Below are 24,554 nucleotides of genomic sequence, written 5' to 3'. Positions count from 1 at the left end.
TTATTTAGCTGAGATTAGCAGTTGATGGTAAGCTGTTGATGTGTGCGTATGTAGGGGATGTTAAAAGTAAGTTTAAGAGATTTTTTATAGCTGTATTAAAGTTACAGACAAGAGATATGAGGCAAGGAGATCAATTAGGAAGCTACCACAATAGTCTAGGCCCTGGTGGGCCCTGACTAAGCCTAAGAGGAAATAAGGCACTAAACTAGGGTAATAGGCATGTGAGAAGAGAGAAAAATAATAGATCTAAAAGATATTGTAGAGGTGGAAATGACAAGTTTTGGCAGCAAAATAGATATGTAGAATAAGAGAGTGTGAGGAGTAAAGTATGATAATGAAGTGTAAATTTGGGTAATTGGATGGAGTACTCTCCACAGAAATAGGCAAGTAGGTTTTGGAGAAATGATGAGTTCAGTTTTGGATGTGCTAAATTTGAAATGCTTATGGAAAATATAACTGGAAATGTCCAATAGGTAACTAGTGATGGTGGTGCCTTGAAGACTTTAATAATTCATTTTGAAGTATGATATTCCATGACTTGCAACCATTCAGAATTATTAGAAAAATATTGATATTAAATTTTTTTGGGGGAGGGGGATGTTTCTTGGAAGTTCTTGTTGCAATTTTTTATAGTAAATATAGAAAATAAAACTTTGTGTTCTCTGTACCTTTTAGGCAACTGTATGACTGTAAAGATGTAATATTTTATAGAATATTTTTTACAAAAATCTTCCTATTCTCTTTTAAATCTTCATCAAGGAGGACTTTAAGTAGAATAGCCTCATAACAATTTGGTAGACTTGGAAAAATAAACTATAATTTGCACTTATTAATAATTTTTAATACATTTTTTTCAATAGTAATAATGTCCAATGATTTTTACCCAAGCTTTTGGTATTATCCTTTCAGAAAGATACCTTGAAATTTAATTGCTCAATTACTTTAAAATTGTGGCCTCCAATACAGATACACAAAGAATATGCTTTTTTCTGGTCTAGCTATGTGCTCATGTGATGTTAAAGTCCTAATTTACTAATTTCTCTGTCATTGATGGGGAAAAATAATTTTATAGGAATCTTTTCTATTTTAAAAAATATATTATCTTCTTCACAATTTCATACTTTGGAATTATCTGGCTTATCTGGATTGTCTCACCAAGATTTTTTTTTTTTTAGGTTTTTGCAACGCAAATGGGTTAAGTGGCTTGCCCAAGGCCACACAGCTAGGTAATCATTAAGTGTCTGAGACCGGATTTGAACCCAGGTACTCCTGACTCCAGGGCCGGTGCTTTATCCACTACACCACCTAGCCGCCCCTCTCACCAAGATTTTAAAAAAAATTTTGATTTCCTTTATTGTTTCTTAGTATTTTATGATGCAGTACTGCTCATAATGTCTATTTCCTCTTCTGTCAGATTTTATTAATGAAATAGAATAGAATATTGCCTTTTTGATCCAGTCATTTTGAAGAACAATTTGGAATTATGCCCAAAGGACAACAAAATTGACACAGCAATATCTTTACTAGGGTTATATCCCTAAGAGATCACAAAAAACAGGAAAAGTCTCACGTGTTCAAAAATATCTATAGCAGCTTTTTTTTTCCCATGGCAAAGAATTGGAATTTGAGGGGATACCTATCAATTGAGAAATGGTTTAACAAGTTAAGGTATATGAATGCTATGGAGTATTATTATTCCCTAAGAAATCATTAGCAGCTAGATTTTGAGAAGCATGGAAAGACATGCTGAGTGAAGTACGCAGGACCAAGAGAATATTGGGACATTAACTATATAACATTGTGAGATGATCAACTATGATGAATGCAACTCCTCTCAACAGTTCAATGATCAAGGACAATCCCAAGAGATTTGATAAGGAAAAAGTTGTCCACATCCAGAGAATAAACTATGGATTCTGAATGCACAGCAAAACATTCTATGGTCACTTTTTTAAAAACTTCTATTATTTTCCCCTTCTTTGTCATGGTTTCCCCCCCTTAATTCTAACTCCTCTCACAACATGACTAATATGGGATTATGTTAATCACAATTGTACACGTACATTTTTTATCTGATTGTTCATCAGGGAAGGGATAAGGAAGGGAGGGTGGTAGAAAAATATGGAACTCACAAACTTGATGAATGCTAAACACTACCTTTTTCATGAAAGTGGAAAAATTAAATAATTTCAATAGAGGTGAAAAAAATTACCCTTTATTGCTGTCTATTTAGCAAGGAAAACAACTATTTATTGACTGAAGCAATTTTTGAATTGTTTTTGGTCTTCCTTTTGTGGCAAATGATTTATAAAAGCTAAATTTCCTTAGGAACTATGACTATCATTTTATTCATTTTCAGCATCAAATTGTTTTTTTTCAACAGATTAGAGGTAAGTAGCCTCAAATGCAAGTCATATTCTTATTTTTTCCAACTTGGTATTTATTTTTACATTTGCTGTAACAAGGCAATGTTCTACCTATACAGACAGATGATTAATGAAAGGACTCCCACATAGGTAGATAGGTACTTCCAAACTATTATGTTGACACATAAGCTGTAATTATTTTTCATTATCCTTTTTTGTAAATGTTTATCATGAGCACTGAAATAGAAGATTTGGTAACTAATATCCTTTCCACAAAATAATGTTTACTGCTGACTTTGGATCTATTAAAATATTTTTTTTTGCCAACTCCTTTTTTTGTCTTTATAGAGAAAGACATTATTTCTTTTAGTTACAACTTCATTTTATCTTTTGGTTTCATTAACTCAATATTTTCAGCATAAAATATTTTTTGTTATCAAATGATTAAATTAATATTTATACATTATTAAACAGTCATGTCACCATTTTAGAAGCAGAAAGGGACTACTACATGAGACTGTATTTTTCTTCATTACATGGTCAAAGAAATGATAATGGTGATAAGCCTCTCTATACTTAGCTAAACTGGTCCTCCAACAATAAGACACATTCTATAGCTAGGACCATATCCAAATCCAATCTGCTGCCATAATCTTCAATAACAAGATAAGGCAGCAGAATAGACTTTAAATTCTTACAAATACAGAGAGCAATGAGGTATACTAAAAAGAATCTGGATTTGGTATCAGAGAAGTTGGGTTTAATCCCACTTTTGTTATTCACCTGTAAGATTTAGTTTTCTCATTTGTAAATTGTGGAAGGAAGATGATGTTTAAGATCCCTTTCAACCTCTAAATCAAGAATCCTTTAGTGAGTTTGAGTCTGAAATTTCTTTTCTTCTGTTTCTATTGCTATTCTTTTCTTCTGTTCCTATTCCTATTCTAGTCTAAGAATTCTGTAACTCAGTCCTTAATGAAGTGGAAAATGATTCTATATTTCTATTATCATTCTTCTTCACCATTTCATTCTTAGCAATATGATTTCAAGAATAATTAGGAAATAAGAACTCTGCAGTCAACTTAAATTTTCAGGCAAACAATGTCAATCATACCTGGTGATCAATTACAAAAGATCTACCACAGCAAAATCCTCCAATAGAAGCTAAGGAATTCTCCATGTTAGTGCTGATTAGATCAATGTCATCAATCTGTAAAAAGGGTCAGAGAACATCTTTAAAAGAGAAAAACAAACCTCAAAAAATATCCTAGATCATTTGTTCAACATTATTAAGGCAGATATAAAAAGGAAAACTTTTTAGCATCAATCCTATACATGTTTAGATAACATCACTCTAATAAAAGTAAAATCCTAAAATTTAATTCTAGGAAAACAACTGTCCAATATTACAAGGACAGATATAAATAAAAAGAGAATTTCATCATTTGCATTAAATTAGACAAGTAATTAGGATTAAATAGTTATTTTAAGAAATAATTTGAATAACTTGAAACTAAATTTAATGTGATTGTAATTAAAATTCAAAATAATAAATCATTAAGCACTCTAACTATAACTGTGATTAGTGAAGCAAATGCAGAACTCATATTTACATTGTGAGTAGTACAAGTATATGATAAAATCTGAAAAAAGAAACTCATGATAACTGCATGAAATAGAACAAAACATTTATAATTTTCTACTTTTTCTATAATTTTTCTACTTTTTTACATCAAATTTCTATAATTTTCTACTTTTTTACATCAAATTCAGCTTGTGCCCATATCCTCCAAGTATATTCCTTCTACCAGAGATACAGTTCTCAAGATTTACAAATATCATCTTTCTGTGTAAGATATAAACAATTTAATCTTATTGTATAACATTTTTTCCCTTTCCTTTTTACTTTTTTATTTGAATCTTGTATTTGAAGATCGAATTTGCTGTTCAGCTCTAGTTATTTTTATCAGGAAAAGCTTGAATATTTACTATTTCACTGAATGTCCCGCAATATTTTCTCCTTGACTTAATATTTCTGAAATTTGTCTACAATATTCCTTGGTGTTTTCTCTTTGAGATCCCATTCAGGAAGGAAGTAATTAATGGATTCATTCAATTACTATTTTACCCTATGGTTCTTTCTTGAAAGATGTAGTCCAGGTTCTTTATCTGATCATGGCTTTCTACCGTCCAATAGTTCTTAAATTCTCTCCTGGATTTTTTTCCAGGTTAGTTGTTTTTCTAGTGAGATATTTTACATTTTCTTCTATTTTTTTCATTTTTTTATTTTATTTGACTGATTCTTGATATCTCATAAAGTCATTAACTTCCACTTGCCCAATTCTAATTGTCAAGGAATAATTTTCTTCAGTTAGCTTATATATCTCTTTTTCCATCTGGCCAATTCTATATTTTATATTTTTTAAAACTTTAATACAAAATAAGAAAAAAATTATCATGTGCACAGCAAAACATGAAAGGATTCATAATATAAAGCAATTTTCCATTTCAAGGAAGTCTATATAATAAATATTATACATTGTGTTCAAAATTGTCCATTTTTAATTTGTTTCCTTGCAGGTTTTCTTCTGTACTCTGCTGTACATTGTTTACTGCCCTTCCCCCTTGAAACCTACAATTAAGTTTAGATGTCTACATCCATATATATATATATATATATATATATATATATATATATATATATATATATACACATATAATTATATTCAAACTTACATAGACACACATATAGATAACATAGATATACCAACATTTTATATATATGCATACACACATACCTGTACACATATACACATTCATAGATACATATATATACATATTCATAGATTTCTATGTATTTGATTTGCATCTCTCATTTTTATAACATTTGAAACTAATAACTCCCACTACTTCTCTACTTTACTTCTATTCCTTAATCTATTGCTTTTTGAACAATTCCTCCCTTACATACCCTGCTACACCCTCCCTCCCCATTGATCTGCATACTCTTCTACATAACCTCTTATCCTATTCCCTCACTCTCTAATTCAATACCTTCCCTATCAACTCCTTTAATTTCTATCTGAATTTAAAAGGATTTTATACCTATAAATATGTACTATACATATATGTAAATACACACACAAACATACTCAACAAATCGTTCCTACTTCATCCCATTCCCAATGACAATAAGTTTCCAGAACTATTAATTCTATTTTCCCAATTCCTCTGTATCAATTATTCCTCTTATATCTCATTTGAATAAGATGATAACTCAATTTTTTTTATCTTTTCCTACACTATTATACTCAAGTTCTACCCTAATTGCTCTTTTGAACTCCCAATTACTAATACCAATCTTGGACATAAGGTTTACATTACCATGTACAAATAGTAAATAATTTGTCCTTATTGAGTGCCTTGTAATTAATTACTAGTCTTTGATGTTTACCTTTCATTTCACTTGCATCTTTTATGCCAAATTTTCTATTAAGTTCAGGTCTTTTTGCCACAAAATCCTGACAGTCTGTCAGTTCATTGAATGTCTTATTTTTCTGAGTTCAGGATTATGCAGGGTATGATATTTTCGGCCAGAACCCCAGTTCTTTTGCTTTTCTGTGGTCCTTTAACATAGTCATGGCTAGGTCTTGTGTATGTCTAATTGAGACTCCTCCAAATTTGAATAATTTTTTACTTTTGTTCTTTATATTTTTTCCTTAATTTTGGGGCTTTGGAATTCAGCTATGATATTACTGTCAGTTTTCTTCCCAAGATTCCTTTCAGGAAATGATCAGTGAATTTTTACTATTTCTACTTTCCCCTCTTGTTCCAAGAATTCAGGATAGGAAAATTTTCTTTCTTTCTTATAATGTTGTATCAAGTCTTTTTTCAATTGTAACTTTCAGGTACCCCTGATTATCCTTATGCTTTCTTTTCTTTCTTTCTTTTTTTGCAAGGCAGTGGGGTTAGGTGACTTGCCCAAGATCACACAGGGAATTATTAAGTGTCTGAGGTGGATTTGAACTCAGGTCCTCCTGACTTCATGGCTGGTGCTCTATGCAATGTGCCACCTAGCTGCCCTACATTTTCTCTTCTTGATCTGTTGTCCAGGTCAGTTGTTTTTCTTAAGAGGTATTTCACATTCTCTTCTATTTTTTTCATTCTTTTCATTTTGTTTTATTGTTTCTTGGTCTAATTTCACTGACTTTCCCTTGTCCAATTCCAATTCTCAAGAACTCAATTTTTTCCTGATTTTGGATCTCTTTTTCTAGTTAACTTTCTTTTTTTTTATTGTTTCCTTAACAATTTCCTGTCCCAATCTCACTTCCCTCCCCCATCCCCCACAGAAGGCAGTCTGATAGTCTTTACATTATTTCCATGCTAAATAGTGATCAGTTTAATGTGTTGAGAGAGAAATCATATCCTTAAGGAAAAAATAAAATATGATAGCAAAATTACATAATAAGATGTCTTTTTACAATTCTTTCTTTGGATGTATATGGTATTCTCCATTGCAGATACCCTAAAATTGTTCCTGATTGTTGCACTGATAAAGTGAGCAAGTCCATTAAGATTGATGAACCCCACATTGCTATTAGGGTGTACAATGTTCTTTTGGTTCTGATCATCTTGCTCGGCATCAGTTCATGCAACTCTTTCCAGGTTTCTCTAAATTCCCATCTCTCCTGGGGATGGGTTTCTAATAGAACAATAGTGTTTCATAACATACATATATACATATACCACAATTTGTTTAGCCATTTCCCAAATGATGGACATTCACTCAATTTCCAATCCTTTATCATAATCTCTTCAGGGTATAGACCCAGTAGTGGTATTGCTAGATGAAAGGGTATGCACGTTTTTGTGGCCCTTTGGACATAGTTCCAAATTTCTCAGGTTGGATGAGTTCACAGCTCCACCAACAACACATTAGTGTCCCAGATTTCCCACATCACCTCCAACATTGATCACTGTCCTTTCTGGTCATATTGGCCAATCTGAGAGGTGTGAGGTGGTACCTCAGAGATGCTTTAATCTGCATTTCTCTAATCAGTAATGATTTAGAGCAATTTTTCATATGATTATGGATTGCTTTGATTTCTTCATCTGTAAATTGCCTCTGCATAACCTTTTACCATTTGTCAATTAGGGAATGGTTTTATACACACACACACACACACACACACACACACACACACACACACACAAATTTGACTCAGTTCTGTATATATTTTAGAAATGAGTCCTTTGTTAGAAATACTGGTTATAAAAATTGTTTCTCAATTTACTCCATTTCTTTTGATCTTGGTTAGTGTTTTTGTTTGTGGAAAAGCTTTTTAATTTAATATAATCAAAATTATCTAGTTTGCTTTTAATGATGTTCTCCATCTCTTCCTTGGTCACAAACTATTTCCCTTTCTGTAGATCTGACAGGTAAACTATTCCTTGATCTCCTAGTTTGCTTACAATTTTGTCTTTTATGTCTAAATCCTGAACACATTTTGATCTTAACTTGGTATAGGATGTGAGGTGTTGGTCTAATCTAAGTTTCCGCCACACTTAACTTTCTTTACACACACACACACACACACACACACACACAAAGTAGTCTGGGAGAGTTTCCTCAATCTCTCTTAATTGACTTTTTTCTTTTTTTTTTTTAAGTTTTTGCAAGGCAATGGGGTTAAGTGGCTTGTCCAAGGCCACACAGCTAGGTAATTATTAAGTGTCTGAGGCTGGATTTGAACTCAGGTACTCCTGACTCCAGGGTCGGTGCTCTATCCACTGTGCCACCTAGCCGCCCCTTAATTGACTTTTAAAGTCTTTTCTGAGTTCTATTCTTTTTGACATTACTCTTTGGAGTAGAAGAGGCTGTTTCTGCTTCACCATCTTCCTCTGAAGATTAAACCCTGGTCTTCTTTATTCCACAGTAACTATCTATGTTTAGATTCCTTTTACTTTGTCTGTTTATTTTAATTTTTATTAGCAGCTTCTTGTTATATTCACCTCTGGTTCTGGGGTGTGGGGGATGGTGTCTCTGGCCTCAGAAATGTTTTTCAGGGCCCAATTATACCAATAAACCCTCAGCCCTGTGCTAGAAATTCTCTTATTCCCTGAAATCCCTCCAATGGCTATAATCTTCAATTCTTCCCTCTAGCCTGAAACAAAGACCAAGCTTTAAGTGTCTACAACCAATGAAGTCCCCGGGCACCAATTCTTCTGCACTCACTGGGCATGTATTGCTTCCTTCTTGCCAAGGACTGCATTGGCAGCACAGCTGGTCCTTGAATTCCTTATTAGGAGAGGTATTCCCTCTTCTCTCTCTCAGAAGCCTGAATGTGAGGTGAGAACTCCTGCGTGTAGGGCAGAGGATACCTTACAATCCAGCTAGTCTCAGGGCTTGTTTCTTGCTGTTTCAGGGAGGTGTTTACACTTTACTCCAGCCTTACTTCCATATCTTCCTTCTGATCTCTAGGTGTCCCAGGAGGAGCACAGTTCTGCCTCAACTTATGTTTATTTTTGCTACTATTCATTCACCCTCAGGGTCTTTTATAACTTGTTTGTGAAGGTATTCTGGAGAGCTTGGAATTTTTTGACCTATTCCACCATCTTCTTGGTCAGTTCTATTTTTTTAAAAAAGTATTTATCTATTCATTTATTTCATTTATTTAAGGCAATGGGGTTAAGTGATTTGCCCAAGGTCACACAGCTACTAATTATTAAGTGTCTGAGGCCACATTTGAACTCAGGTCCTCCTCACTCTAGGGCTGGTGCTCTGGCCACTGCACCATCAAGCTTCCACTCTACTTGATTTTTAAAATCCTTTTTGATCTCTTCCAAGATGCCTTTTGAACTTGAGACAAATTCATATTCCCCTCTGAGGCTTCACAATGGGATATTTCCAGTATCCTCCTTTGAGAAGAAGTTTTTAATTTTCTTTATCCTTATAAGATGTCTATAGTTAGGGTTTCCTCTTGTTTCTTACTCATGCTTTGCCTAGTTCATGGTTTTTAAAATTGAGCTCTGTTCAGGGGTCACAGGGGAGCATGGACCCAAGCTTCTCAGGAGGTGAGAGAACTAAAAACTTTCTGCAGTTCAGGCTTGAGGTGTTAGTGGCTTCCCCCTTAGCTGGGGTTCTGGGGCTTTCAATACATCTTCTATGCTAGACCTGGAGACTTTCAGTTAGCCTGCTGAACAGGGACTTAAGGGGCTTTGGTTGGTGATCTGCATTGGGTCTGAGAGCCTGCTGCTGTCTTTATCACACCTGCCTGTGCTGGGTCATACTTGCCCTACCCCAAAATGGGACAGACATTTCCTGAGTCCTTCCAAGATGCTCCCCCCCCTCTGTTTTTTGTAGGTTCTGTTGCTCCAGAATCTTTTTAGAGACTTAATTAACATTGTTTCCAAGGGAAATTGAGGAGAGCTTCCAGGTTACTCTCTGCCCACAAAAATTTCTATTCTGTTTACATGATAATGTCATCCTTTAGAAGTGGAGGAAGCAACAAAGTAAAATGCCATTAAGTATTTGATACTGAAGCATAAAAATAAATAAGCTGTTGAAATAGAAAAATCTGGAATCTTAGAAAGAAATATCATACAATCTTACAGTTTATAAAAATCAGAAAAAGTTAGACATTATGACACACAATTTAAATTTTAGCAAAGATTTCAAAGACAAAAGAAAAAGAATAGGAAGAAACTAAAAAATAAAAAACCCCAATCATTTTTAAAAGAAACTCTATATACTATGTATTGAGGATACAATATACAAAAGTAAAACGTCTATGGTCTCAAAAGGAGCTCACATTATACTGGGAGAATAGTTCACCTATATAAACATAGTATAATAACTATGATCTGATCACATGAAATGAGTTTTTGATACCTTACACTTCAACTCCCTTAATTGTCCCTTCCCATGATAAGAGCTGGAGGATTAAGAGCTGGAATGGTTTACTTTTGGCCTCTTTTTCTCATCTTTCTCTTACCCAGTTTTAATCACTGAAGGGGCATTGCCTTTGTCAAACTTGAGACCTTTTAAAGACCTTAGTTTAAAAAACCAATGTTGCTTATTCATCCCTAGTTATCTATTTATATCTAGTTACTGACCCTATATGGTTCTGGAGAAGAAAGTGAAGCTGGTGACTTAGTACAACCCTTCAGCATTTAAATTCAATTCACAAGCATTGTTAAAGTCACCTCCCTGAGGATGAAGCAGAGACAAAAAGTGACTGAATGAAGGGCGATAGTGAAGACAGGTAAAATCATGAGTTAACAAAGTGGGGAAAAGTGTCTTGAACAGGCAGTATTTTGCCTGAGTCTTGTGGGGAACTGAGGAGTCTGAGAGGTATAGAAGCAAGGAGGGAGGGAAACAGGAGACTGCATTGGTGCAAAGGCAGAGGAGGAATATGTATAGGGAATAGCAGTTAGGGAAATTACAAGAAGTGGAGAAATGTGTAAATTATGTGGGAAGACAACAGCGGATATATCATAAATGGTTTAAATACCAAATGTCAATGTGAAAAGTCTAGGAGGAACCCACCTCTCCTATAAATGCCACAACAAAGTTCTAAAAATGAACTTGAAGAAATACTGATAAAAAAAATCAAGGAGAAACAATTATGAGCTTCTTTATCCAATTCAGGACTATATAAGTTTACCAGAAACCTGTGGACATGGTGAGTAGAAACAGCCAGGAAAGGCAGAGGCACAGTATTGGGAAGAGCAGCCAAAACAGAGTTCAGGAGACCTGAATAAAAAAATCATAGCAGAAAACAGAGAATACTCAATGCATTGGGGGCCTACATCACAGTATGACAAGCTGCGCTCACTCAAGTAGCACTATACATGAGACAGAGTCAACACAGCAACTAGGTAGAGACCTGTCATCCAGTGGAGACCTGTCAGGGCCACATACAGGAAAAGATGCCCCCAGTTGAGGATAGCGCTAAGACCAGTAGAGCCCTGAGTCATACATAAATAGACTGAGCAAGAAGCCAAAGATTATTAGAGCATAGTCTTAACAACTTCAAATAAAACAGTAGAGATAGAGCACTCAGACCACAAAAGAGACATGACCAACCAGGGACTAACTATGTTAGGCTAAAGCAAAAAAAAAAAAAGCATAAATAAATACAGAAAGGGGCAGCTAAGTAGTACAGTGGATAGAGCACCAGTCCTGGAGTCAGGAGTACCTGAGTTTGAATCTGGCCTCAGAAACTTAATAATTACCAACTGTGTGGTCTTGGGCAAGCCACTTAACCCCATTGCCTTGCAAAAAGCCTAAAAAAAAACCCAAACAATAAATAAATACAGAAAAGGTGAATAACTTCACAAATCAGGCAGTCTCAAGAGAAAAGAATGGTTTGGTGACAAGCACTAGTTAAATAGCTGGAGGACATGAAATAAAGGATTAAAAAAGAAATTCAAAATGAAATAAAAGTTCTAGAAGAAAAATGAGAAAGGCAATAAATAGAATGAGGCATATTTTATATATGTATCTACCACAAAAAATGAATGGGGCATATGAAATAAAAAGTAAAATAATGAAAGAACAAGAAATATTAGAAGTCAAAACACTGAGAAAAAAATCAGCACATTAAAAAAATTAATCTGTCCAGCCATTCTGGAGAAAGGTAGAACAGTGGAACTACACTCAAAGGGTTATAAAAACTATGCACTGGGGCAGTTAGATGGCATAGTGGATAGACCCAGAGTCAGGAGGACGTGAGTTCAAATCCAGCCTCAGGCACTTAATAATTGCCTGTGTGACCTTGGGCAAGTCACTTAACCCCATTGCATTAAATAAATAAAATCAAAACAAAACTACACATACCCTTTGAATTGGCAATATTCCTGCTAGGGCTGTATTCCAATGATCAATGAAAAAAGCAACAAAAAAAGAAAAGGGAAATAAATAAATAAATAAATAGAGTTTTTAAAAAGGGCCAGCTAGGTGGTGTAGTGGATAAAGCACCAGCCTTGGAGTCAGGAGTACCTGGGTTCAAATCTGGTCTCAGACACTTAATAATTACCTAGCTGGGTGGCCTTGGGCAAGCCACTTAACCTCATTTGCCTTGCAAAAACCTAAAAAAAAAACAAAGCAAAATGATCTATTTATAGTACCTCTTTTTATGATGGCATTTGAAACTGAGGGGGGGGGTACTCATTAATTGGGAAATGACTGAATAACTTTTGGCATAACTGTGGAATGTGTGTTGTCATTTTTCATTTGTGTCCAACAACCTTGAGATCCTATTTGAGACTTTACATGGTAAATAGTGCTTTGCCATTTCTTGCTCAAAGTCATTTTACAGATGGCAAAGGTGAGGCAAATAGAGTTAAGAGGCTTGTGGAGAGCAATACAACTAACAAGTGTCTAGATGAGTCTTCCTGACTCCAGGCCTGGTACTCTATTTACATCACCTTATGATGAAATACTATTGTACTATAAGAAATGGAAAGTCTTATATATGAATTAATGCAAAGTGAAGTAAAAAGCCAGGAAAACAATAAACAAAGTGATAACAAAATTGTAAAAATGATCAAGTGTGATAGCCTTATCTACTCTGAGCCATTATAATTCAAAAGGACTTATGATAAAAAGTGCTATGACTTCTAGAAAGAGAATTAGTAAACTCAGAGTGCAAGTGGAAGCATACTGTATTTCATTTTCTTTATTTTTCTTAATTTTTTCAACATGGCTAAAATAGAAATCTGTTTGGCATGAGTTCACATATGTAATGGGTATTATAGTTTGCATTCTTAATGGTTGGGAGAAGAGATGAAGGGAGGGAAAGAATATGGAATTCATAAAAATGTTAAAAATAAATAAGAAAAATTTCAAAAATTTAGTATTTTTTACATTAGTCCCGCATTTTCCCACCCCCCCCCACTGAGCAAACAAATTAAAAGACAAAACAAAGAAAAGCCAAATAGCTCTAACAGTTCAAAACTAATTCCTGTATAGCCAAAATATGTCAAAAATATGTCTCTTTTTTGCATTTTACATCTACTCTCTGTCAGGAAATATTTCATTTTCTTCATTTGAACTACTTACCAGTACTGATCAATTTTAAGTGTCTCAAAGTTGTTTTTCTCTACAATGTTACCAATATATAAACTGTTCCATTTGTTCTGCTCATTTCACAGTATTTGTTCACAAAGTTCTTTCCAGTTCCCTCTGAAATTGTACTTTTTGATTATTTCTCATATTGCATTAGTCAAATGTCACAATTTGTTTATTAACTATTGCTTTACCAATTTCTGACAATCATGAATAGATATGCAATCAATATTATTATACAAAAAGGTCCTTTTCCTTTTCATCCTTTGGGTATAGGCCAGATATTCTATGTTAGGGTCAAAGATAAAGATTTAATAACTTTTGGAGGATAGCTGAAACTTGCTTTCCAGAATGGCTAGATCAAATCACAGTGCTACCAATAATATACCAGTATACCTATTTTTCTCACTGGCAGACCAACATTTTTCATTTTCCATTTTTGTCATTTTTGCATATCAGATAGATGTAAGGAAGGATGGGCCACATAGTTCTTTTAATTTACATTTTTAATTTAATGATAATTTATTACATTTTTCATGTGGCATTGCTAGCTTGGATTTTATGCCTTAAAAATTGCCTATCTGTATGCCTTGATCATTTATCTAATGGAAAACAACAGTCTTAAAAACTTGAATCAGATTCTGATTTATCTTAGAATTGAGACATTTATCAAAAAAACTTGTGGCAAAGAGTTTTTCTGCAGTTATCTATTTACTTTCTAATTTATAGTACAGTAGGTTTGTGCAAAACTTAAAATTTTATATTAATCAAAATTATCCATTTAATTTTGCAGGCTCCTTTCTATTGCTAGTAATGATATCTTCCCTTATCTATCTAAAAAACCAAGTCAGTGTCCTTCATGCTCCTCTAAATTATTTATGAGATGACTGTAAATATATAGCTCAATGTGTCCAATTTAAAGCTTATTTTGGATATTGTTATCACTTGGAGTATGGCAAATCTAATTTCTACAAGTTTTTGTCTGCAAGCGAGTTCTCCAATAAGGTCTTCTACTAGTCAGCAGTTCCCACCCTAGTGGAACCTAAGCATTCTGCACCATAATCCCAAAAACATCATTATCCTCCAAGATCATATCTGCCCTGGTACTGATATCCTCTGCCCTGGGGCCTCTCTGAATGGAGTAGAGAGCTCTTCCCAGAAATGGATATCCATCAATTGTGGAATATCTGAACAAGCTGTAGCAAATGATTGTAAGGGAATGCTATTGTATTGTGAGAAATTATAAAGCGGATAGTTTCAGAAAAACCTGGGAAGATTTCAATGAACTTATGCAAAGTGAAATGAATAGAACTAGAACTCTGTACACTCTGTAATGTATCAAAAAAAAAGCAACAGAAACCTGGTAAACTCAAAGTGCAAATCGAGGTATAGTTTCTTTTAACATTTACCCCAGCAATAAGACTAATGAGGAAATACATTTTGTACAACTTCATATGTAGAATGTGTATTGTACTTCTTGCATCTGAATGGGTAGGGGAGCAGTAAGAAGGAGAGAATTTAGAGATGAAAATAAAAATTAAAAAATTGTATGCAGCAAGGATCTCTGAGAAAGTGGGAGAGGGAGAGCCATGAAAGCATTGAAAAGGAAGAAAAGGTTTGGAAGAACTGCCATGCAGAGTGGAATAGTGAGCTGGCTGGTAAGGTAGATTGTCCTAGCAACAAAGGGGGCCCACTTGAAGTTGTATAATATAAATTTATAGTGTGTCCAGTCAGATATATGATTTTCTCTATTTTGCTTAACATCACATTTATAGGAGTGAAGGCATCGAATAATGGGAAAGATTCAAAGCTGAAACTTGCCTAGACATAACTGGCAATATGGTAAGAGGGCTAGAGATTCAGGAAAAGAAAAGTGTAGAGTTGAAGTGGTTCACTAAGTGTTCAAGATGGAAAAAGTAGAGGACATGACCTGGGAATTACCAGGGAAATCAGAATCCAGAATGCTGGAATGAAACATCATTATTTTCTTCTATTTGAGCTGTTCTCATTCCAATAAATATATTTTTATATTTCTATTGTTGTGGTTCAAAGCTTCAATAAAGCCTGATTCTTTGATCTCACGGACCATGTTTTCTGAAAGAGTTTATTTGGTCTTTTAGTTTTTTAAATTTTTTTTTAAAATTGCCAATAATACTTTCATTTATATTATTCCCCCAGGATCAAATATAAAATTCTGATTGGTTTTTAAAATCCTTCATAATTTAATCCAATCATACTTTTTTTTTTGGTTTTTGCAAGGCAAATGGGGTTAAGTGGCTTGCCCAAGGCCACACAGCTAGGTAATTATTAAGTGTCTGAGACCAGATTTGACCCCGGGTATTCCTGAATTCCAGGGCCAGTGCTTTATCCACTGTGCCACGTAGCCACCCCCGTTCATACTTTCTAATACTCTTCAACATTTTTTCCCTTCCATTTACTGTGACCCAGTGACACTAGCCTCCTTGTTGTTCTTTACCCAAGATATTTCAAATTTCCTATCTCTGCATTTTCACTGGCTGCTCCACATTCTTTTGTAGTCTGCTGGTTTCTCTGATTTCCTTCTGGTCTCACCTATAGTTCAATATTTTTTTTTAGTTCAACATTTTAAAAGAAGCCTTTTCCAGTCTTCCTTAATTCAAGTGCCTTTTCTCTGAGATCATATCCATTTTATCATAAATGTTATATGATATATACCACAGTACAAAATTTTTATGTAATATAAACACAGTTTTTAAATGTTGTCTTCCCACTTAGAGTGCTCTCCTTGAGGTCAGAGACTGTTTTTTTCTTTCTTTGTATCTATTGCTTTCGAGTCTGGTATGTAGCAAACCCTACTAAAAGCTTGCTGACTTTCCCTGGGTATGATGCAAAGGCACTTAAGAGATGTTTCATTTGAATCCTTTGTTGATAATGCTAACATTTAAAGTTTTAAAGTGTGCAATCTTGTTTGGGAGCATTTTTGTTTCTATTTGCAAATTGCCAATAACAGATTATTTTTCCCATCTTAGTCAATTTGGACCTCATTGATTTAGGGATAGTGCTTACTCCAACACCAACTTTTCTGGTGTGAGTTGATATAAAGATGGAAGGAAATCGGGTTCTTTATGTACCCTGCCACAAAACAACAAATGGAAAAACCAACATTAATTATAAAGAACTCACACAAGAAAATCACCCACATAGACATGCACACACACACACACACACACACACACACATGCTTTTCATTAGCAAAAACAACATACTATTACAATGTTTAAAATATTAGAGAACATAGGAATTGTTTAAAACTCAGGACCAAAGCTGGAAAAAAGAAAAAAATCACTCAAAGTTTTGAAATATAGCCATGGAACAATAAACAAATGATTCAAAAAAATTAATCAATGAATGGTGATAATAAGAAAATTTTAAAAGTTAAAAGGTAGAAGGTGGAAACAAGGGGCGGAGTGAAGACAGGGACTCGCCCCAACTCTCTACCAAAGCACACTAAATAACTTTAAATAATGACTCTAACCAGAGTGGTAGAACCCACAAAAAGACTGAGTGACACAATTTTCCAGCCCAAGACAAGTTAGAAGATCCAGGGGAAGGGTCTGCTGTACCAGGGTGAGAGAGGACTGTTGGAGTGTGGCTGTGTTGGAGCAAACTGGCCCAAATAATCCAAGAAGAGACAACAATGGAGACTTCGAGACCTCTCACCACAGAGACTGCCATGGACAGCTTGGAAGTTCAGGAGGAAAAGTCTGTCACACCAGGTGGGAGGTGGAGCCTAGGCTGGCACAGGCCTTAGCAGGGCAGACCAGGTGCCAGTACACCAGGGGCAGGGCTCAGGAGTCACTGAATCAGCAGAGGCAGCTGTTTCTGGAGCTTTCAGTCCACTGATGGTAAGGGGGTCAGAAGGAGATTACAGGGTTCTATTTGCATCACTGAGGCCACACTCTGTTACTTTGCCTATACTCAGATCTGGGTCACAGTCTTGGGGCCCAGTCCCACGAAAAGGAGTGGAAGCACAATAGAGTTTACAGCCTCAGTGGAGCAAGAATCCTCCTCACAGTTGTAGAATAGAAAGGAGTACTTATGGTCACCCACAGACTAGAGCACAGGCTAAGGAGAATGGTACAAATCTCTCCTTAATCATAAAACCTAGGAAGAATTAAAAACTTGCAGATCCCAGAAGCATCTTTGAAAAGAGCTGCAATAAAACCTGAAAAGCTTGGGACAGTGCACACTACACCCTGGAGGCAGAGCCCCAGCATAAACAATGAATTAAAATCAAATTACAGACTCGGGAAATGAGCAAAGAACAGAAGAAAAAGATCTAAAAGTAGTTGCTATGGTCATCAGCAAGATCAAAATACAAACTCAAAAGTAGAAAACAAAGTCAAAACTTCTCCATCCAAAGCCTCCAAGAAAAACATGAATTGTTCTCAGGCCACGGAAGAGCTCAAAAAGGACTTTGAAGAACAAGTAAGGGAGGTAGAGAAAAAAATTGGGAAGAGAAATAAGAGTGACTCAGGGAAATCATGAAAATTGAGCTAGCAACTTTGTGAAGGAGACAAAAAACACTGAAGAAAATATTTTAAAAAACAATTCGGGGTAGCTATGTGGCGCAGTGGATAAAGCACCGGCCCTGGAGTCAGGAGTACCTGGGTTCAAATCCGGGCTCAGACACTTAATAATTACCTAGCTGTGTGGCCTTGGGCAAGCCACTTAACCCCATTTGCCTTGCAAAAAAAAACCTAACAAAAACAATTCAATTATCATGGCATCACAATCAAGATAACACAAAATTTAGCAGCTTCTATCTTAAGGGATTGCAAAGCTTGAAATCTGATATTCTGGAAGGCAAATGAGCTTGGATTACAACCAAGAATCAGCTACCCAATAAATTGAACATACTCTTTTGGGAGAAAGGATGGACATTCAATGAACCAAGGAGCTTTTCAAATTTTCCTGACAAAAAGACCAGAGTTGAAAGAAAAACATGATCTTCAAATATGAGCCTCAAGTGAAGCATAAAAAGGGACTTAATGATGTTGAATTGCTTATATATTCCTGCATGGGAAGATAATCCTGATAACATGAACTTTTTTATTTATTAGGACAGTTAAGAAGACATTGAATATGAAGGGATAATATATTTAAAAGTTAGCATTAAGGAGAGAGGAATGTACTACGAAAAAGGAAAAGGGAGAGGTAGAATGGAGTAAGTTACTTCACATAAAAGAAGTAAGAAAAACATTTGCAGTGGAGAGGGAGAGAGGGGCGGCTGGGGGGGGGGAGTGAGTGAGCCTTACTTTCCTCGAAATTTACTCAGAGAGGAAATAACATACACTCAACTGGGTATAGAAATCTATCCTACACTAGAGAAAATAGGAGAGAAAGAGGAAAGAAGGGGGGAAGGGAAGATTCTGGGAGAGGGTAGTCAGATGCAAAACATTTCTGAGGATGAAAGGAGACAGAGACTAGAATAAATAGGGATGGGGGAATAGGATGGAGGGGAATAATTAGCAATAGTAACTATAGGGAAAAAATAATGAAACATTTCTCTGATAAAGACTTCATTTCTCAAACATAGAGAACTGAGTCAAATTTATAAAAATAAGAGCCACTACCAATCGATAATGATCAAAGGATGAACAGTTTTCAGATGGAAGTTTTCAATACTATCCATGCCAGATTAAAAAATATGTCCTAACTCACTACTGATTGTAAAAGTGTAAATTAGAACAATTCTGAGGTACTACTGCATACCTACTGAATTGGCTAATAGGACAGAAAGAGAAAATGACAAATGTTATAAGGGATGTAGAAAATGAGATTAATGCACTGTTGGAGAATCTGTGAAATGATTTACAATTCTGTAGAGTGATTGGGAACTATGTCAAAGGTCTATAAACCCATGCCTACCCTTTGACCTGCTATCAGTTCTATATTCCAAAAAAATAAAAATAAAAATAAAAAACAGGAAAGAAAAGTACCTATATGTATAAGGGTATTTATAGGAGCTCTTTTCTGCTGGCAAAGAAGTAGAAATTGAGGGGATGTCCATCAGTTGGGGAATGGCTGAACAAATTGTGGTATGTGATTATGAAGGAATATCATTCTCCCATAAGAAATGATGAACAGGGTACTCTCAGTAAAACCTGGAAACACTAACATGAGCAGATGCAATGGGAAATGAAATAAATTAAGTAACAGCAATATTGCAGGATGATCAGTTGTGAATGACTCTCCTTTTCTCAGCAATGCTGTGACCTAAGACAGTTTTGAAGGACTTATAATAAAGAATGCTATCCATCTCTAAAGACAGAACCTGATGTTTTTTGAATAAAGATCTAAAGATACTTATTTTTTAAACTTCATTTTTCTTGAGGTTTCTCTGTGTTTTGGAGGAGGGAGGCGACTATGTTTACTTTTACAACATTACTATTATGGTCTATATATAGCATGACTATCTTTATAACCAATATCAAATAACTTGCTTTCTCAATGAGGAGGAGTGGGGGGGGGCGATAGAAGGTGAGAGAATTCAGAATTCAAAGTTTAAAAAATGAACATTAAAATTTGTTTTTACATATAATTTGGAAAAAATAAAATAAAGTGGAAAAAATTAAAAGGCAAAATAAGAACTTACAGAATTAAAAGAAAAACTGATACTAGAAAATCAAGACTTAGGTGTGTTAAAACAAATGCTTAAATAAAAATGAAAATAATCAATACAAAGAATATGTTAGAAAAACCTCATAAAAATCAACAAAAGTAAGCAACAAGACTTATCAAAATGGAAATGAATGTACACAAAGTATTGCACAGTTAGAAACAGGACCTCAACAAAATCTATGACTCATCCAAATATTAGTAAATACATAATTATCAAACCAACCTCACAATGAAATGATTTTATGATTACTGACATCCTACATAATGTTGCAAAATATAAGAATTGCAACCCTTTGGTTTAAGAAATCATTAAATATTTTTTTCTCAAAAGTGAAAACAACCAACAAAATACAAACAGAAAGAATCCACATAATGCCTATTAGAGGACAAAATTTAAAATACTACTTAACATCATGGTTCGATTCAAACTGAACAAACAAAAAAGGAAAACTATGACAAACTGCCAGAAGAAAGGCAGGAATAATTTATAAAGGGACAATATTTAGGATCATAGCAGTTTTGAAAGAGGGTGAAAGAATGTAGAAAGTAGAAGAAATATTTTAAAAATTAAGAAGGATGGATTATAACCTCAGAATTAGTCATAAAGATCAAGAAAACTGTGACTATGGCAATAAGAGATATTTGAGAATCAGAATTTGAAAAATGTTCTGCGATATCCATGCAAAGCAAGACCTCGAATTTAAAATAGCCTCCAGAGAAAAGCATTAATTACTTAACAGGAAAATAGTTGCTAATAAAAGGATAACAAAGAGCACAGAAAGGTGTTTCTGAAAAGGGTGGGAGGAAGTGGGGCACACAAGGAAGAATGGGAAAGGGTCTAGGTAAAGTTCCTATATTTTAAAAAAGGCAATTTCAAGTTAAAATAACTTAAAATGAACATTAATAAAAACAAGAATTTTGTTTAGAGTAGCTCTATTAAATAAGGATTAATAAATAAGAATCTATTTTCTTTTGATAGGAAGACAGAAGAAAAATTTAATATAACACTAAATATAAATACACTGAACTCTAAAATAAAAAAGCATAGCAATAAATAGAAAATAAAGATATATAATTTCTAAAAGCACATTTAGTTCAGAAAGCTCAAAGGACAACATATTTAGAGTTGGAAGGAGTTAAAGGATTTGTAAAGATATATAATCCTTCTACTAATCCAACATTTCATTTTACAAATGAGGAAACTGAGCCGTGGAGCCCAGGTACAATTAAGTACAGAGTCAAGATTCCAACATAAGTCCTCTAATTCCAGATCCAGGTTTGATATGAACACACTATTTAAAATTTACTATTTACTACCAAATCACAAAAAAGTAGCAATGACATTATGTTGGACTAAAATGAACTTATTATCTCCAAATAGAGTAGGGAGCTGTTCTTGAAAAATGACACTTCCAAACAAAGGATGGAAGCCAGAGGACACAATATATCAATGGAGAACAAAAATTGGTGGTAAGTCTCTCTTGTCCCTTGTTCCAAAAGTGAATGAACATGCCAATTCATTCAAGGCCCCAATTCATTTAAGACTCAATTTATATAGAGGTTTTTAGACAGAGAGCTGACCTTACACTAATAGAAAACTGCCTAGTCACTGATAAGGCAAAGCACTGGAGGTAATCCAGACTACTAAAATCAGGGTGTTCTATAAACTTCCTAATAATGAACTGAGGAGTAGGAACCCAGGAAACTTAATGCTTAACTAATGAGGGAAGGAGACAATGCCCAGTTTCCAGGTCAATTAATTCTTAACATACCTGCTCTCTGCTGGCTAGAGTTGTACAACTCAAACCTGTTTCCACCAGCTTCCATTGGCATGGAAGAGAATACATCTATTTCATTTTCATTGTGAAAAATATGAAAATCAATATATTTAAATTCTTTAGATTCTTAAGAATCGTAAGTTCATCATTTTAAATTCAAGAAGTACTATTAGATAGTACAGTGATTAAATAGAATGCTAACTTCCTAGTCTAGAAGGCATTTACTAGTTGAATGAAACTGGGCAAATTACTTAACTTCTATCCACCTCAGCTTCCTCACTTATAAAATGGAGATAGTAATAGTTCTTTCTTCATAGGATTATTCTGTCCAATTAGGTAACATATACAAAGCATTTAGAAAAACATTAAATGCTGTAAAAGTGCTAGGTATATTACTATTACTGGGGGGGGGTGACTTTGAGTAAGTCACTTTTCGGTCTCAGTTTCCTCATATATGAGAAAGGGTAAAGAAAACATAAATGACAACCTATTCTGCTGTTGAGATGAGATATTTAAATGTCATAGTCAAACCGAAATGAGGCAGTATTCCAGAAATTGATAGCTAAAAAGTCATAAAAATGTTTTACTTTATAGCAATACCACAAAGAATAAAGCTTTGTAGTTTTAAAAATCTCTTTAAGATTACTTAATTAAAATGCCATCCTCTAAAAGAAATTTTATATCCCAACTTACAGACTTACATTGATCCCAAAATGTTCAGTGACTCCTCGGCCATGTTCTCCTAGAACTCCAAATGAAAGGCTTTCCTCCAAAAATATTCTTGCTTTGTACTTATATTTTAACTTGACCTAAAAATATGTGAATGAATCATAAGTTAAAATTACTTTCTTTTTGGAAATACACCTAAAATACTTTGGAAAATAAGAGAACTAACCTAAAAGAAAAATATTTTAGATATTGCTAAAGTGCTATTGAATTCTATGACAGCCTTTTTGATGAGTTTTGAAAACATCACAGACCAATTTCATTGTTTAACACAAAAATATGAGGAAGTAAAATCAATTAGATTATATTACTATAACTGATTTCTACCTTAACATATCTATTACTTCTTAAATACTTTATGGAATAATTATTTCAAGATCTCTATCATTATCTCAAAGAAAAATATTCATAGAATCAATCAATAATCAAAACTATAGAGGGATTCCTTTAATTAGCATATTATACTTTTCATCTGTTGGAAGCTAAACTTCTTAATCCTTACAAACTCTTGGTCACAGTTAATTTTTATCCACATAGACAGGAAAATTAGTATATGTTTAGAAGATACACACTGATGCACATAAGCTTGGGGAATGTGAAGTTCATGTATTACAAATGGTCCTAAGACCAAAGTATCACAAACTCAAAGTCTTCATGGCATAATAGGAAAAAAAGGAACTGCTTACCAATTCTGGAAGTGGACAAATAGATCCAGTGTTCATATATAATCCTTCTACTACAATAAACCTTCGAGTTACACGTGCCTTACGAGGATTCTTCAAAATAAACAAACAAAAAAACCTTTAAGGGATGCCCATCAATTGGGGAATGGCTGAACAAATTGTAGTATACAAATGTGATAAAATACTATTGTTCTATAAGAAATTATGAGGGATGAGACTTCAGAATAGCCCGGAAAGACTTTATATGAACTGATACTTGAATGAAGTGAGCAGAACTGAAGAAATATTATATTCACTAACTGCAACATTGGTGATGTATGCCATAATGGACTTGTTTGCTTCAGCAATACAATAATCAAAAAGAATTCTAAAAGACTTGTAAAGGAAAATACCATCCATATCCAGAGAAGAAACTGAGGAGCTTAAATGCAGACCAAAGCTTACTATCTTCAATTTTTAAAAGTTGACTTACATATTTTTTCCTATTTGATCTGATACTTATTTCACAACATGATTAATATAGCACTATGTTTAGCATGTTTATGCATGTATGGCCTATATTAGATTGCTTTCTGTCAGGGGGAGGAGGGAGGGAAAGGAATGTGAAGTTCACAGTCTTGCAAAAAGTGATTGTTGAAAACTACCATTGCATGCAGTTGGAAAATAAACAAAATTTAAAAAACAAACAAGATGGAGCAGTGGATAGAGTACCAACCCTGAAGTCAGGAGGACTTGAGTTCAAATTCGACCTCAGACATTTAATAATTTCCTAGCCATGTGACCTTGGGCAAATCACTTAATCCCATTGCCTTGCAAAAAATAAAAAATAAGCAATTTAAACTAATAAAAGTGATATGTCAAATAAAAGGAAAAGAAACTAACATTTCACTGCTAGTATTTAAAAATTCTAAGTACAAAGGAGAATCTTTTATTCTGTCTTAGAATGATTCTTAACAATGTCTGTAGGTTACAAATTCAGCTAAGTAATGTCTATTAAAGTTGATTGGTTTTTGTCCTTTGTCATTGAAGAAGACCAAAATGATATCACTATGTTTGAGACAAATATGTATTCAACATAATGTATTCGACTGTGGCTAGGAAGTATAACCCCCTGGCAAAAAATGAAAAAACCAAACCACAATACCCATAGGTCTCTGTTTTTCAAAGAAAAACCCAAAGTGGACATGCCTCAAACCAGCCAGATCATTCTAATATACTTTCCTTTAAAAATTTCCTAACAATCAATATAAAATAGGACCTGACACAATAG

The 24,554-nt window shown here is 34.3% G+C and overlaps 1 pseudogene; it reads right to left on the bottom strand.

Moving 5' to 3' along the window:
- The window catches only part of LOC141498768 (serine palmitoyltransferase 1-like), a 64,339-nt pseudogene that overhangs the window by 6,574 nt on the left and 33,211 nt on the right, over nt 1–24,554 (bottom strand).

Source organism: Macrotis lagotis, chromosome X (genome assembly GCF_037893015.1).
Source record: "Macrotis lagotis isolate mMagLag1 chromosome X, bilby.v1.9.chrom.fasta, whole genome shotgun sequence".
Classification (NCBI taxonomy): Eukaryota; Metazoa; Chordata; class Mammalia; order Peramelemorphia; family Peramelidae; genus Macrotis; species Macrotis lagotis.
The sequence above is the reverse complement of the archived record's forward strand: the minus strand, read 5'-3'. Positions and strand labels throughout refer to the sequence as shown.